General features: G+C 47.4%; 1 protein-coding gene across 2 annotated transcripts in view; it reads right to left on the bottom strand.

Moving 5' to 3' along the window:
- ACAD9 (acyl-CoA dehydrogenase family member 9) overlaps nt 1-13,787 on the bottom strand; it is a 78,406-nt gene that overhangs the window by 32,128 nt on the left and 32,491 nt on the right. Inside the window, exon 1 of one of the 2 annotated variants that reach the window (XM_079777912.1) lies at nt 9,829-9,846. The exons of the other annotated variant lie outside the window; for it this stretch is intronic. The gene's annotated coding sequence lies outside the window, so the exon portion shown is untranslated. Of the gene's footprint in view, nt 1-9,828; nt 9,847-13,787 lie in introns of those variants that run through there. 2 annotated transcript variants of the gene reach the window in all.

The following is a 13,787-nucleotide window of genomic DNA, read 5'->3' as shown; positions in this document are numbered from 1 at the left end:
GGTGATGCCGGCAGCCAGGGGAAGGAAGGCCCATTCTTGCATGAATCTTCGTGCACCGGGCCTCTAGTTTTGAAAATAATTTGTCTCTCAAAGAAACTAAATACAAATACCTTAGGACCCAGCAATTGCACTATTGGGCATTTATTCCAGAGAAATAAAAACATGTCCACACAAAAAATTGCACACAAATATACATAGCAGGTGTTTTTTGTTGTGTTGATTTTTTAAATCCTCACCCGAGGATATTTTTTCCATTGATTTTCAGAGTTGGAAGGGAGGGCACAGAGGGAAGAAAGAGAGAGAAGCATCAACATGAGAGAGACACATTGACTGGTTGCCTCCCACATGCATCATGCAGAGACCGGGGATTGAGGCCATAACCGAGGTACATAACCTTGACCAGGAATTCAACCTGCAACCCTTCAGTGCATGGGCCTACACTCTAACCACTGAGCAAAACCGGCCAGGGCTACACAGCAGTTTTATTCATAAGAGCCCTCAAAGTGAAAACAACCTAGACATACTTCAACAGTAAGCAAAATGGTAATCCACAGGTAATCCACAGAGTATTATTGAGCAATGAAAAGGAATAAACCATTGGGGCAATTTGTAGGAGAATTATGCTGAGTAAAAAAAAAGCTAATTCCAAAAGTTTACATATTGTATGGGTCCATTAATATAACATTCTTAATGCCGAAACCGGTTTGGCTCAGTGGATAGAGCGTCAGCCTGCGGACTGAAAGGTCCTAGGTTCGATTCCGGTCAAGGGCATGTATCTTGGTTGCGGGCATATCCCCAGTAGGGGATGTGCAGGAGGCAGCTGATTGATGTTTCTCTATCATCGATGTTTCTAACTCTCTATCCCTCTCTCTTCCTCTCTGTAAAAAAATCAATAAAATATATATTTTTTAAAAATATATATAACACGCCGAAACCGGTTTGGCTCAGTGGATAGAGCCTTGGTCTGCGGACTGAAAGGTCCCAGGTTCGATTCTGGTCAAGGGCATGTACATTGGTTGCGGGCACATTCCCAGTAGGGGGTGTGCAGGAGGCAGCTGGTCAATGTTTCTCTCTTATCAATGTTTCTAGCTCTCTATCCCTCTCCCTTCCTCTCTGTAAAAAATCAATAAAATATATTTAAAAAATAAAAAAATATATAACATTCTTACAATAACAAAATTATAAAAATGAAGACAATATTAGTAATTGCCAGAGGGTGGGGGAAAGGAGGGCAAGAAAGCTATGGCTATAAAAGAACAGCATGAGGGATCCTTGTGATATAACTGCTTTCTGCACCATGACTGCGGTGGTAGTCACATGAATGTACATATGATAAAACTGGGTAAGTACACACACACACACACACACACACACACAAATATAAATTAGCACATTTAAAACTGGTAAAATCTGAATAAGATGGTATTATATAAATTTCCTGGTTGTGATACTGGTTATGTAAGATACATTAATATAAAGTTATGCATTAGGGAAACATATTGGGTGAAGGGTATAATTATTCTCTGAATTATTTCATACAATTCCATGTGAATCTATAATTATCTCAACATAAAGTTATTTTTAAAATATATTTGTATTGATTTCAAAGAAGGGAGAGGGAGAGATACAAACAACAATGATGAGAATCATTGATCAGCTGCCTCCTACATGTCCCCCGCTGGGGATCCAGCCTGCAACCCGGGCATGTGCCCTGACTGGGAATTGGACTGTGACCTCCTGGTTCATAGGTCGACATTCAACCACTGAGCAACTCTGGCCGGGCTCAACATAAAGTTTTTAAAAGCAAATAAATGTTAACATGTTACATATATTAAACTTAATGGGAATAACCCTGAAGTTACTAAGAAAGCCCCAACAAAACACCCACATTTGCTGAAGTCCAACTAAATTGATCTTCATCAAAAACTGTAACACAATGTGTGACATTTTTCTTTCATTTTATTTATACTTCTTAAAAGTCCTTTAATAAATGTGAATTTCTTTTTTTTTTTTTTTTGCTTAGTCTCTTCACCTTTTTCACCTAAAACACCAAGCCCCATCCCTCTGACAGCTGTCAGTCTGTTTTCTGTGTCTATGAATCTGTTTCTATTTTGTTTGTTAGCCAAAACAAGTAAAAAAACAAAAACTGGGGGCCAGTACGGGGGAAGGGAGATAAGAGAAGGCAATGGGGGGATACATGGCAATAGAAGAATACTTCACTTGGGGTAGTGAACACACAGTAAAATATACAGATACCTATGTAATTTTATAACCAATGTGGAAAAAAAGGCCACTAACATGGATAATGCCCAATTTTAGAAATGATAATATTCCTGGGGAGGATAAACACCTGAAGATCATCTATTTAATAAAAGTTATTTTAGCAATTGTGGTTTAGAAAATATTCCTAAGCCCATTTTCACCTGTCTTTATCAGTCTGTGGATATAAATGCAGTCAAAGAAATAAATGTGAATTTCCTTTGCTAATGAACAAATATAAATTCTTTTTTGTTGTTGTTAATTCTCACCTGATTTTTTACTACTGCTTTTCAGACAGAGTAGAAGAGAGAGAAGGAGGGGAAAAGAGAGAGAAACACTGATGTGAGAGAAACACATCAGCTGGTTGCTTCCCACACCCACCCTGACTGGGGGCGAGGAGCGAAACCAAAACGGAGGTGCTCAGGCCAAGGCTCTAACCACTGGAACACACGGGCCAGAGCAACAAAGGTAGATTCCAAAGAAAAATTCCAAAAGGGACTAAATGCTCCAATCAAAACACACAGGGTGCCCTAGCTGGTTTGGCTCAGTGGATAGAGCATCGGCCTGTGAACTGAAGGGTTGTGGGTTCGATTCCGGTCAAGGGCACATGCCTAGGTTGTGGGCTCAGTCCCCAGTAGGGGGCGTGCAGAAGGCTGCCAATCACCGATTCTTATCACTGATGTTTCTATCTCTCTCTCCCTCTCCCTTCCTCTCTGAAGTCAATAAAAACATATAAAACAAACAAACCCCCCCACAAACAAACCAACAAACAAAGGCTATCATAAGAAACAAAGCAGACACTACATAATGACACAGGGATGGATCCAACACAATGTAACCTTGTAAACATGTGGATTCAAGATAGGAGCACCTAACTATAAAACCCACACTTGGTGAAATGTCAGGGAGAGATCGACCACAACACTGTCCAACCACAGTAGAGGCTTACTGGCTTCACAGGACAGATCTTCCAGACAAAAATGTCGACAGGAACACAGCAGCCTCAAATGGTGCATGAGATTAGATGGATTTAGTAGATATTTACAGAACATTTCATCCAAAGCAGCACAATATACATTCTTCTCAAGTTGCACATGGGGTATTCTCAAAGATAAAGCATATGATAGGACAAAATAAATCGCTACAAGTTCAAGAAGACTGAAATCCTATCCAGCATCTTCTCAAATCACAATAGGACCAAACTGGAAATACAACTAAAATACAGAAAATCCGTGCTGAAATCAACTGGAGACTAGCTGGAGGTCCGGCTTCTCCGGGCGCCCCAGGAGCTGACCCGGCCGCAGACGTCCAGGCCGGCCGGCCCGCAGTCTGACCCGCAGTGTCCGCGGTGCGGCGCGAGCCCGGCCCTGGTCCCCTCCGCCGCCATGGGCTGCACGCTGAGCGCCGAGGACAAGGCGGCGTGGAGCGGAGCACGATGATGGCCCGCAACTTGCGTGAGGACGGCAGAAAGCGGCGAAAGGGAAGCCGCTGCCCCGCGGTGCCGGGGAATCTGGGGAAGCTCCACTGTGAACATGAAGTGGTTCATGAGGACGGCTATTGGGAGGGAGAGTGCAGGCACAACCCAGCCCGGTGCCGCCACCACACAGCCGCGGCCGGCTAAGGGGACGGGGAGCGGCCGAGCAGGTGCTGCCTCGCTGGCAGTGCGGGGGAAGGAGCCCCGACCCAGAGCCGCAGGAGCGGTCAGGCGGCTACGGGAGGTGGTGGGCGCAGGCTTGCTTCTGCAGATCCCGGGAGTACCAGCTCACGGACTCTGCCTCAGATCACCTAGATGATTTGGAAAGAATACCCAAACCAACCACAGTCCAACTCAGCAAGAGGCCCTGCGGACAAGAGTGAAGACCCAGGCACGGTGGAAAGCCTGTACTTCGGGATGTTTGATGCGGGCGGCCACAGCTCAGAGCGAAAAGAGGACTCCCTGTTCGGAAGGAGTGACGGCAACCCTCTGTGCGGCCCTCGGTGACTATGACCCGGGCCTGGCTGAGGACGAGGAGATGAACCGAATGCATGAAACTCTTTACAGCATTTGTGACAACAAATGGTTTACATCCTCTTCCTCAACAAGAAAGATCTTTTTGAGGAAAAAATAAAGAGGAGTCCGTTAACTCTCTGCTGCCCAGAATACACGGGTTCCACCACATACGCAGAGGCAGCTGTTACATCCAGGGCCGGTCTGACGACACCAGAGACCTACACCCACTTCACCTGCGCCACCGACACCGAGAACGTGCAGTTTGTGTTCGACGCCGTCACCGACGTCATCATCAAGCACAAGCTGAAGGAGTGTGGGCTTCACTGAAGCGAGGGGCCGTGAACAAAAGTTATCACATGTGGAGTGCTGAGACCAGACCTCTCCTGCTGTCTCACTGCGCAGCAGCGAGCATGACCGGGACCAGGGATGGCGGCAGCATGCAGAACTCCAGCGCTCTTGAGCACAACCTTCTGAATTCGGGACTCTTAACTGACACGAGATGCTCAAGTCACACATGGAATTGGACAGCCGTAAAGTAAGAATCAAGACATCACTTGGATTTCAAAATCTCAAATGTTAGGGCAGGTGTGAAGTCGAGGTGCTGCATTGCAGAACTTCAATATGTAGCTTCTTTTTTTCCTTGTTAACAGACCATCAGTAGTTTATTTTTTAAGGTGTATTTTATTTTTTCCCATCAAGAATACAAAATTTTATTTCATTATTTGCAAAAGAATCTTTATTAAAACACACACAGTCTTAACTATGCACAAGATATGAGCAGATCATCTTGGAAATATTCCTCTTAGTAGGAACTCTTTTTTAACTCTTGGTATGGTCAGAATATAATATTTCTGTACTTGTGTAATTCTTCAGTTATTGGGACTATAATTATGGCTTTTTTGGATGAAACGTGTGTTACTATTCTGTTGAAAGTACCATAATGATTTCTAAATGGTAATTACAGTGGAGAGTTCTGTCTAGCTCTCTTTTTTTTTAAAGCTTAGGGTTGAGGGTTAACCGGGTTTATGCTGATTACCAAATTACTAAATAAATGCTTCTGTAGTATGATAATGTTAACTTCTTGGATATAGACATACCCAGGGCAACTGCCAATCAAATGCAAATTGCTAAATTTTTAACAGAACCAGTGACTTTGCTGCTACGTCCCTACTAAATTGACCGTCTGATCCTTGCTTGTCTGTCTCAGTCAGAGGGAGTTTTGTAAACGATGCCCCTTGTTTTTCATCTCCTGTGGCCTTTTTTTCGGTTGGGAAACATCTAAAGTGTATTAACAGTGCATGCTTTTACTTTGTAAACGTGGTGCCAAAGCCATTTGCCATTGTTTTTATTGAAGCAATGTTAATTGTAAAAATCCTTAGTCAGGACGTTCTTTTGCTGAAACCATTGCATTTGGGGGCGTTTTCCACGTTGTGTGTACAGATTTTAATCCGTTATAGTGGCAGCAGTATTAAAATGATGAGTAAAGAGTAAAAAAAAAAAAAAAAAAAAAAAAAAAGACTAGCTGGAGAGAACCCTGATAACTAAGGATAGAGACCAGCAGGAAGTGTGAAGATGTGAAAGGGGTGGCTGGGCTCCCAAAGACAGCAGCTGAAGGTCCAGGGGGATATCTCAGCTGCAGAGTTCCCACTGAGAACTCTGGGGTCTAAACCCCAAGCTGGGCTCCCCAGTCCAGAGCACCAGAACTGAGAAAGGTGCCCACATTAACACCTGCTGTGAAAAGCAGCAGGGTTGCTGTCTGCCAGCCAGAGATGGATAGAAATGCAGGTGCCCTCTTAAAGGGCCAAGGCACAAAGTTTCAAGTGCAGCCACTCCCTTGGGCTCCAGCAGAGGGAGGGCAGAGTGGACTGGAGCTGTGAGGAGAGTCTAGGCTTGGGGACTGGGGGTGGAGCTCGGTGGGCAGCCACCATGGCTTCCTGGGCTGAGTGATTTCCTCATGCTGCAGAGCACATCCTTCTGCTATATACCTTTTACCCCGGCTGTTTTGACCTGGGGAAAAGGCAGTCGCCACACCCTGCTGGAAGAACTCTCGACCCACTCTGTGGTCCATATAGGCTAAGGCCAATCAAATTCAGGCAGTGGTGGATCTCTGGAGGCTTTGGGTCTTTGCCTGATCTCCTTCTGAACCTGGACTAGAAAAAGCAGATCCTAATGAATCTTGGCTTTTCCAAAGGCATCGAGCCCCAGCAGAGGGAGCCACAAGTTGTGAATTGCTGATAGCCCCAAACAGTATACTCAGAAACAGCGTCTGACATTATCCTATACTAAAGATTGGGAATTGTAGCAGATCTACCTAATCCATGAACACAAACACAAAAAGGCAGGCAAAATGGGGAGACAAGCAAACAACATCCCAAATGAAAGAACAAAAGAATTCTCCAGAAGAAGAGATAAATGAAATGAAGATAAAAAATTTATCTGATATAGAGTTCAGAGTAATGATGGTAAAGATGCTCGACGGCATGAGAAAAGACATGAAAAAAGAACAGTCGGAAATAAAGAATGACATAGCACAAATAAAGAAAACAGTGGAAAGGCCCTAGCCAGTTTGGCTCAGTGCATAAAGCACTGGCCTGTGGACTATAGGGTCCCGGGTTCGATTCTGGTCAAGGACACATGCCCAGGTTGCATGCTTAATCCCCAGTGGTGGTGGTGGGGGTGGGGGGTGGGGCGGCGTGCAGGAGGCAGCCAACCAAGGATTCTCTCTCATCATTGATGTTACTATCTCTCCCTCTCCCTCTCTGAAATCAATAAAAATTCATTAAAAAATACACATCAGATTAGGAGAAGCTGAGGATCAGATCAGTGAATTAGAAGACAGGTTAGAAAAAAATCACTCACTAAGAAAACCAAAAACAACAACAAAAACAATTAAAAAAACAGGAGGATAGTTTAAGGGAGGTGTGGGACAACATAAAATGTATAACAATCCTATAGGATAAAGAGGCAATATGCAAATTGACCATCACTCCAATACACAAATGGCCGCCCCCAGGTGGACACAAGATGGCCTCCACAAGATGGCCAGCAGGGTAGGGCAGTTGGGAGGGACCAGGCCTGCAAGGGAGGGCAGTTGTGGGCAATCACGCCAGCAGGGGAGGGCAGTTGGGAAGGACCAGGCCTGCAAGGGAGGGCAGTTAGGGGGCAACCAGGCCTGCAGGGGAGGGCAGTTGGGGGGGACCAGGCCAGCAGGGGGGGGGGGGCAGTTGGGGGAGACCAGGCCTGCAGGGGAGGGCAATTTGGGGCAACCAGGCCGGCAGCGGAGGGCAGTTGGGGGCAACCAGGCCTGCAGGGGAGGGCAGTTGGGGGTGACCAGGCCTGCAGGGAAGGACAGTTGGGGGTGACCAGACCAGCAGGGGAGGGTAGTTAGGGGTGACCAGGCTGGCAGGGGAGGGCAGTTAGGGGTGACCAGGCCGGCAGGGGAGGGAAGTTAGGGGTGATCAGGCTGGCAAGGGAGGGAAGTTAGGGGTGACAGGTCCAGCAGGAGAGGGCAGTTGGGGGTGACCAGGCCTGCAGGGGAGGGCAGTTGGGGGCAATCGGGCCAGCAGGGGAGCAGTTAGGCATCTATCAGGCTGGCAGGGGAGTGGTTAGGGGGTGATCAAGCTGGCAGGCAGGCAAGCAGTTGGGAGCCAGCAGTCCTAGATTGTGAGAGAGATGTCCGACTGCCCGTTTAGGCCCGACCATCGGGCCTAAACGGGCAGTTGGACATCCTTTGAGGGGTCCCAGATTGGAGAGGGTGCAGGCTGGGCTGAGGGACACCCCCCCCATGCACGAATTTTGTGCACCGGGCCTCTAGTATTCACATAATAGGTTTCCAAGAAGGGGAATCAAGTGAGCAAGGGATAGAGAACAAGTTTGAAGAAACAATGGCAATAAACTTCCCTAACCTGGTAAAGGAAAAAGTCACCCAAGTTCAGGAGGTACAGAGAGTCCCAAGCAAGAAGAACCCAAACAGGCGCACACCTAGACACATCATAATTAAAATTACAAAAATTAAAGACAAAGAATCTTAAAGGCAGCAAGAGAAAAGCAATGTGTTGCCTACAAAGGAGCTCCCATAAAGCTGTCATCTGATTTCTCATCAGAAACTCTTCAGGCCAGAAGGGAATGGCATGAAACACTCAAGGTAATGAAAAGCAAGGATCTGAAACCAAGATTACTATATCCAGCAAGGCTATCATTCAAAATAGACAGTCAAATAAAGAGCTTCCCAGACAAACAAAGGCTAAAGGAGTTTATCACAACCAAGCCATCATTACAAGAAATGCTAAAGGGAATGCTGTAATGAGAAGAAAAAATAGGGAAACATAGGCATATAGAATTAAAAGGGCATAAATAAGTATCCTATATAATAAAAAGCTAATGCCCTAACCGGTTTGGCTCAGTGGATAGAGCGTCAGCCTGCAGACTCAAGGGTCCCAGGTTCGATTCCGGTCAAGGGCATGTACCTTGGTTGTGGGTACATCCCCAGTAGGGGGTGTGCAAGAGGCAGCTGATCGATGTTTCTCTCTCATCGATGTTTCTAACTCTCTATCCCTCTCCCTTCCTCTCTGTAAAAAATCAATAAAATATTAAAATAATAATAATAATAATAATAATAATAATAATAATAAAAGGCTAATATGCAAATAGACCGAACTGCGGAACCGAAACAACTGAACAAACGGTCGCTATGACGTGCGCTGACCACCAGGGGGCGTGTGAGGAACATAGCAGGCATTGACCTTGGCGGGATGGTGGAGCAGGTGAGCAGGGTTGCCAGACCAAGGCGGGGCACTGGTCACTGTCACTGGGGCGAGCCTCTGGTGGTTACTAAAAATTCTTTGCTCCCACGCCCTGCAATCCTGCTTGGCACTTGCACCTGCTGCTGGTGCCAGCCCCACTCGCACCTGCAGCCGGTGCCAGAGCAGCCACTCGCACCCGCTGCCGGTGCCCAGCACCAGTCCTGATCACTTGGTGCCATCAGCAGGTGCAAGCAGCGGCTGCCGGCCCCAATCGCCCCTGAGGGCTTCTCCACCTCCCCCTGCTCCTGAGGGGCGATCGGGGCAGCAGCCGTCGCTCACACCTGCTGACAGCACTGGCTCTGCTTGCATCCGCTGCTGGCGCCAGCCTCAATCGCTCAGCGCTGCTCAGCAGGTGCAAGCGGGGCCAGCACTGTCAGTGTGTGGGAGAAGCGGCAGTGGGAACGGGGCTGCTAGCAGACAGGGGACCACAGCAGAAGGGGCCAGGTGGGGGCATGGAGGATGGGCCAAGACCTGCCCCTGTGCCTACCGCAGCCTCACGGCCCACAGTTCCTTTCAAGGTGCACGAATTTGTACACTGGGCCCCCAGTCTATCAATAATAACCTTAAATGTAAGTGGATTAAATGTTCCAATCAAAAGGCATAGGGTTAGCAGAATGGATACAAAACCATGACCCAATTATATGCTATCTACAACCCCCCCCCCCAACACACACACACAAATAAAACACCACATCTTCTATTCAATTCATATGTTGACAGGCACTTAAGTTGTTTCCACGTCTTAGTTATTATGCAATAAACACAGAGTGCACATACCTCTTTGATATCCTGCTTTCATTTCCTTTGGGTATAAATGCAAGAGTGGAATTGCTGGATCTTATGGTATTTCTTTTTTTTAAATATATTTTTATTGATTTCAGAGAGAAAGGCAGAGGAGGAGAGAAAGAGAGATAGAAACATCAATGATGAGAGAGAATCATTGATCAGCTGCATCCTGCATGCCCTCCACTGAGCCCACAACCCAGGCATATGCCCTGACTAAGAACTGAGCTACGACCTCCTGGTTCATAGGTCGATGCTAAACCATTGAGCCATGCCGGCTGGACAGTATTTCTATTAAAATTTTTTCAGGAACCTCCATACTGTTTTCCACAGTGGCTGCACCAATTATGTTCCCAACAATTGTGTACAAGGCTTCCTTTTTCTCCATATCCTTTCCAACACTTGTTATCTTCTGTCTTCTTGATGATACTCGCCATTCTAACAGATGTGTTGTTGTTTTATGTTTTATTTTTGTTTTTTTGTTTTTTGTTTTTGTTGTGGTGTTTTTTGTTGTTTTATTTTTTGCATTTTCCTGATTTATAATGAGTTCTTTATACATTTTGGATATTCACCCCTTACTGATATATTTTCACCCATTCTGTAACTTGCCATATCATTTTGCTAACTGTTTCCTTTGCTGTGCAGAAGCATTTATACAGAGCATTTAAGTTTGGTATAGCTCCATGTGCTGGGTTTTGTTTTCTTAAAGATTTTGGTTGTATTTTGTTGTTTTTAATTGTTGTGAGCTATGCCAAGGATCAACCTGAGGTATAAATTTAAAATTTTCTCATATCTTTTCTAAGACTGTGTCTTTCCCTGGGAATGTGAGCTGATCTCCTAATATCCCCCATATATGTGGTTGCTTTTGAATGTCCTAGTCTTCAATCTAGCTCCCAAAAGTGGCGGGGGGGGGGGGGGGGGGGAGGAGGGGAGAGACCTGGGATTGAACCCAAAACCTAGTTATGTGCCTGGGCCAGGAATCGAACCTGAAACCTTTTTTGTTTCAGGGACAATGCTCTGACCAACCTAACCACCCAGCCAGGGCACGAGGAGCATTCTCTTAAATACACTGGAAATTATTTCAGCTGTTGGGCATGGGCTCGCAACAATGGGGTGGGTGCAAAGACAATGGCCTCTGTCTATACCTCTGTAATCAGAAGTAGCAATCAGAGCACAGATGCCCAATATTTGATGGACAAGGTCCTTTCTGGTTACTCTGGCTCCCACAAGCTATGTAGAAGCTGTTGCAGGAATAAGTTCACAGCTGCCTGCCTCATGGCTGGTGCAGGGGTTGAGTAGCTGCTACTATGCTCAGAGCTAAAAATCTATCCAAGTTAATTGCAAGTTACTTTCCACACCTTCCCCTGAAGTTGAAAGCCTTCAATAAAATCCAGAGCTACAAAAATCTGTCTGTTACATCACACAGATTCTATCGGTGCAACTGTTGCCTAGGTGAAAAGACAGATTTCTGGTGCACCCTACTCCACTATCTTCCATGAACCCTCTGGTCAGTTGATTTCCTTTTTTTTTTTTAACTACAGAGGGCTTCTAGGAAAGCATTGTCCTCAGAGTGATCCAGGTTTGCTTTATTTATTTACTTATTTGTTTAATTACTAGAGGCCCAGTGCACAAATTCATGCACAGGTGGGGTCCGGCTGGCCCGGTCCCAATCAGGGCGGATCGGGGCTGGGCCAGTCGGGAGGAGGAGATGATGGGAGGTTGACCGGCCGGCCTACCAGGGTCAGAGCCCGATCAGTGCCTCTGATCAGGGCCAGGCTGGCTGGGGGAAGGGGCTGTAGGCAATTGGCCAGCAGGCCCTGCCCCCGATTGGGGTTGGGCGGCTGATTGGGGGCAGGGCCGGCCATGGGGAGGGGCTGTGGGCCGGCTGGCCCCGCCCTCAAATGGGGTAGGTGGGGGGTGCCGATTGGGGGCCAGTGGCTTGGGGGAGGGGCCATGGGTGGTTGGCTGGCCAGCTCTGCCCCTGATCAGGGGTGGGGCCAGCTAGGGGAGGGGCTTTGGGCTGGTCAGGATGATGGGGGCCCATCAGGGGCGTAGCCTGCTGGGGGAAGGGCTGCAGATTGGCCAGCCAGCCACAACCCCTATTGAGGTGGGGTAGTGATCAGGGGTGGGGCTGGCCAGGGGGAGGGGCTGCAGCCAATCAAGGTGCTGGGGCCCATCGGGGGCATGGCTGGCCAGGGGGAGGGGCTGCAAGAGGGTGGCCATCCAGCCACACCCCCTATTGAGGTGGGGTGGTGATCAGGGGCAGGCCTGGCCAGTGGGAGGGGTTGCGGCTGATCAGGGTGGTGGGGGCCCATCAGGAGTGTGGCCAGCCAGGGGGCGGGGCTTCAGGAGGTTTGCCAGGTAGCCCCGCCCCCTATTGGGGTGGGGGGGATGCGATCAGGGGTGGGCCGGCTGGGGGAGAAAGGGAGGTGGCATTTGGCTGGCAGACCCTGCTCTTGATCGGGGTGGGAGAGTCTGATCAGGGGCGGGCCGGCAGGGGGAAGGGGCCATCAGCCCCACACCCTGATTGGGCCGGTTCGCTGGTCACAGTGGGCATCATAGCGACTGGTTGTTAGGTCGTTATGGCTGTTACGGTAGCTGCCTTTTTATATATATAGACTAGTGGCCTGGTGCATGGATTCATGCACATCGAAAGGAAGTTAATTAGAAGAAATATTTTAATATCAGCCATTCGCCCTTTCTCAGAACTGTCAACCAAATTCACAATCAACGACAGATGGAAACACACGCATGCGATTGGTGCCAGCGAGAGCTTTATATGTATCACGCATGTGCAAGTCAACTTAGCCTTTTACAGAAATAGAATAAACTTGTTTAATTAGACCTGCTTTCTGATGCAGTTAAACTTTTTCCAGCCCAGTGAAGCACCCCAACTTCTCTTTAAGGTAATTGTCAGCAACACAGCAGGAAATATCAACATAAGCATATTATTATTGTACATCATGCAGCGAGAACAAAGGGTAAAACGTTTAACTGCAGCAGTGTTTGACAATATTCTGCGCAGTGAGAAAACCTGAAGTCATTTTCAAGGCCCACCATTTCTTATTTCTTTTCAGTTGGGTCAAGTATCTAAACTTTATAAATCTCCGTTTTCCAGCCAATGAAAAGAAAATAGGATTCCACAGAGTCTCCTATCTACCTACTGCAGGACTTCTGTGAGGATCAAGTGAGATGAGGCACGGGAAAATGCTTCACAGACGTTTGCACCTGGCTATAAAGCAAGTCATGTTCCTGAGCTGAAGAAACTCCAAGGAGGCTAGTCGCTAGGGAGAGGAAGCTGGGCCTTGCTATGTGACGTCATTACCTGGTGCCCACAGCGACTGTTGCTGGGCTGGGCGCCACATGGGGTCTCGGCAGCGTCAGCTGCGATTTGATGGGCTGTCGCTCTGGAGGCAGGGCCTGCATCCCACTTGGGGGAATCCGAGTGTTGGTTTGTGGGCGCCAGGTCCGTTGTGCAAATGGCCAGTGCATGTCACGGCAGCTCCTGCACTGAGAGTCTGCCTCATGGTGGTCAGTGCGCATCATAGTGACTGGTCAGAGTGACACTTAACATATTAGCCTTTTATATATAATCACTCTTCATTATTAAAAGTATTACATATGTCCCCTTTTCCCTGCCAATGACCACTTCCAACACGCCCCGCCCCTGGCCTTCAGTACTCCATTTCCTGTGTCCATGGTTATGCATATACGCATACAAGGCCTTTGGTTGATTACATCCCTCCAACGCCCCCTTGCTGCCTTCCCTCTGAGATTCCGCACTCTGTTCCATGCTTCCAAGTCTCTAGATCCATTCCGTTTATGTTTATTTTGTTACTTAGATTGCACATATGAGTGCGAACATGTGATACTTGTCTTTCTCTGACTGACTTAATTCACTTTAGCATGATACTTTTCAGGTCTCTCATACTGTCTCAAAGGGTAAGTGACTC

Source organism: Cnephaeus nilssonii, assembly GCF_951640355.1.
Source record: "Cnephaeus nilssonii genome assembly, chromosome: 7".
Taxonomy (NCBI): domain Eukaryota; kingdom Metazoa; phylum Chordata; class Mammalia; order Chiroptera; family Vespertilionidae; genus Cnephaeus; species Cnephaeus nilssonii.
Note: the sequence above shows the minus strand (reverse complement) of the source record. Positions and strands in the feature narration are given on the sequence as shown.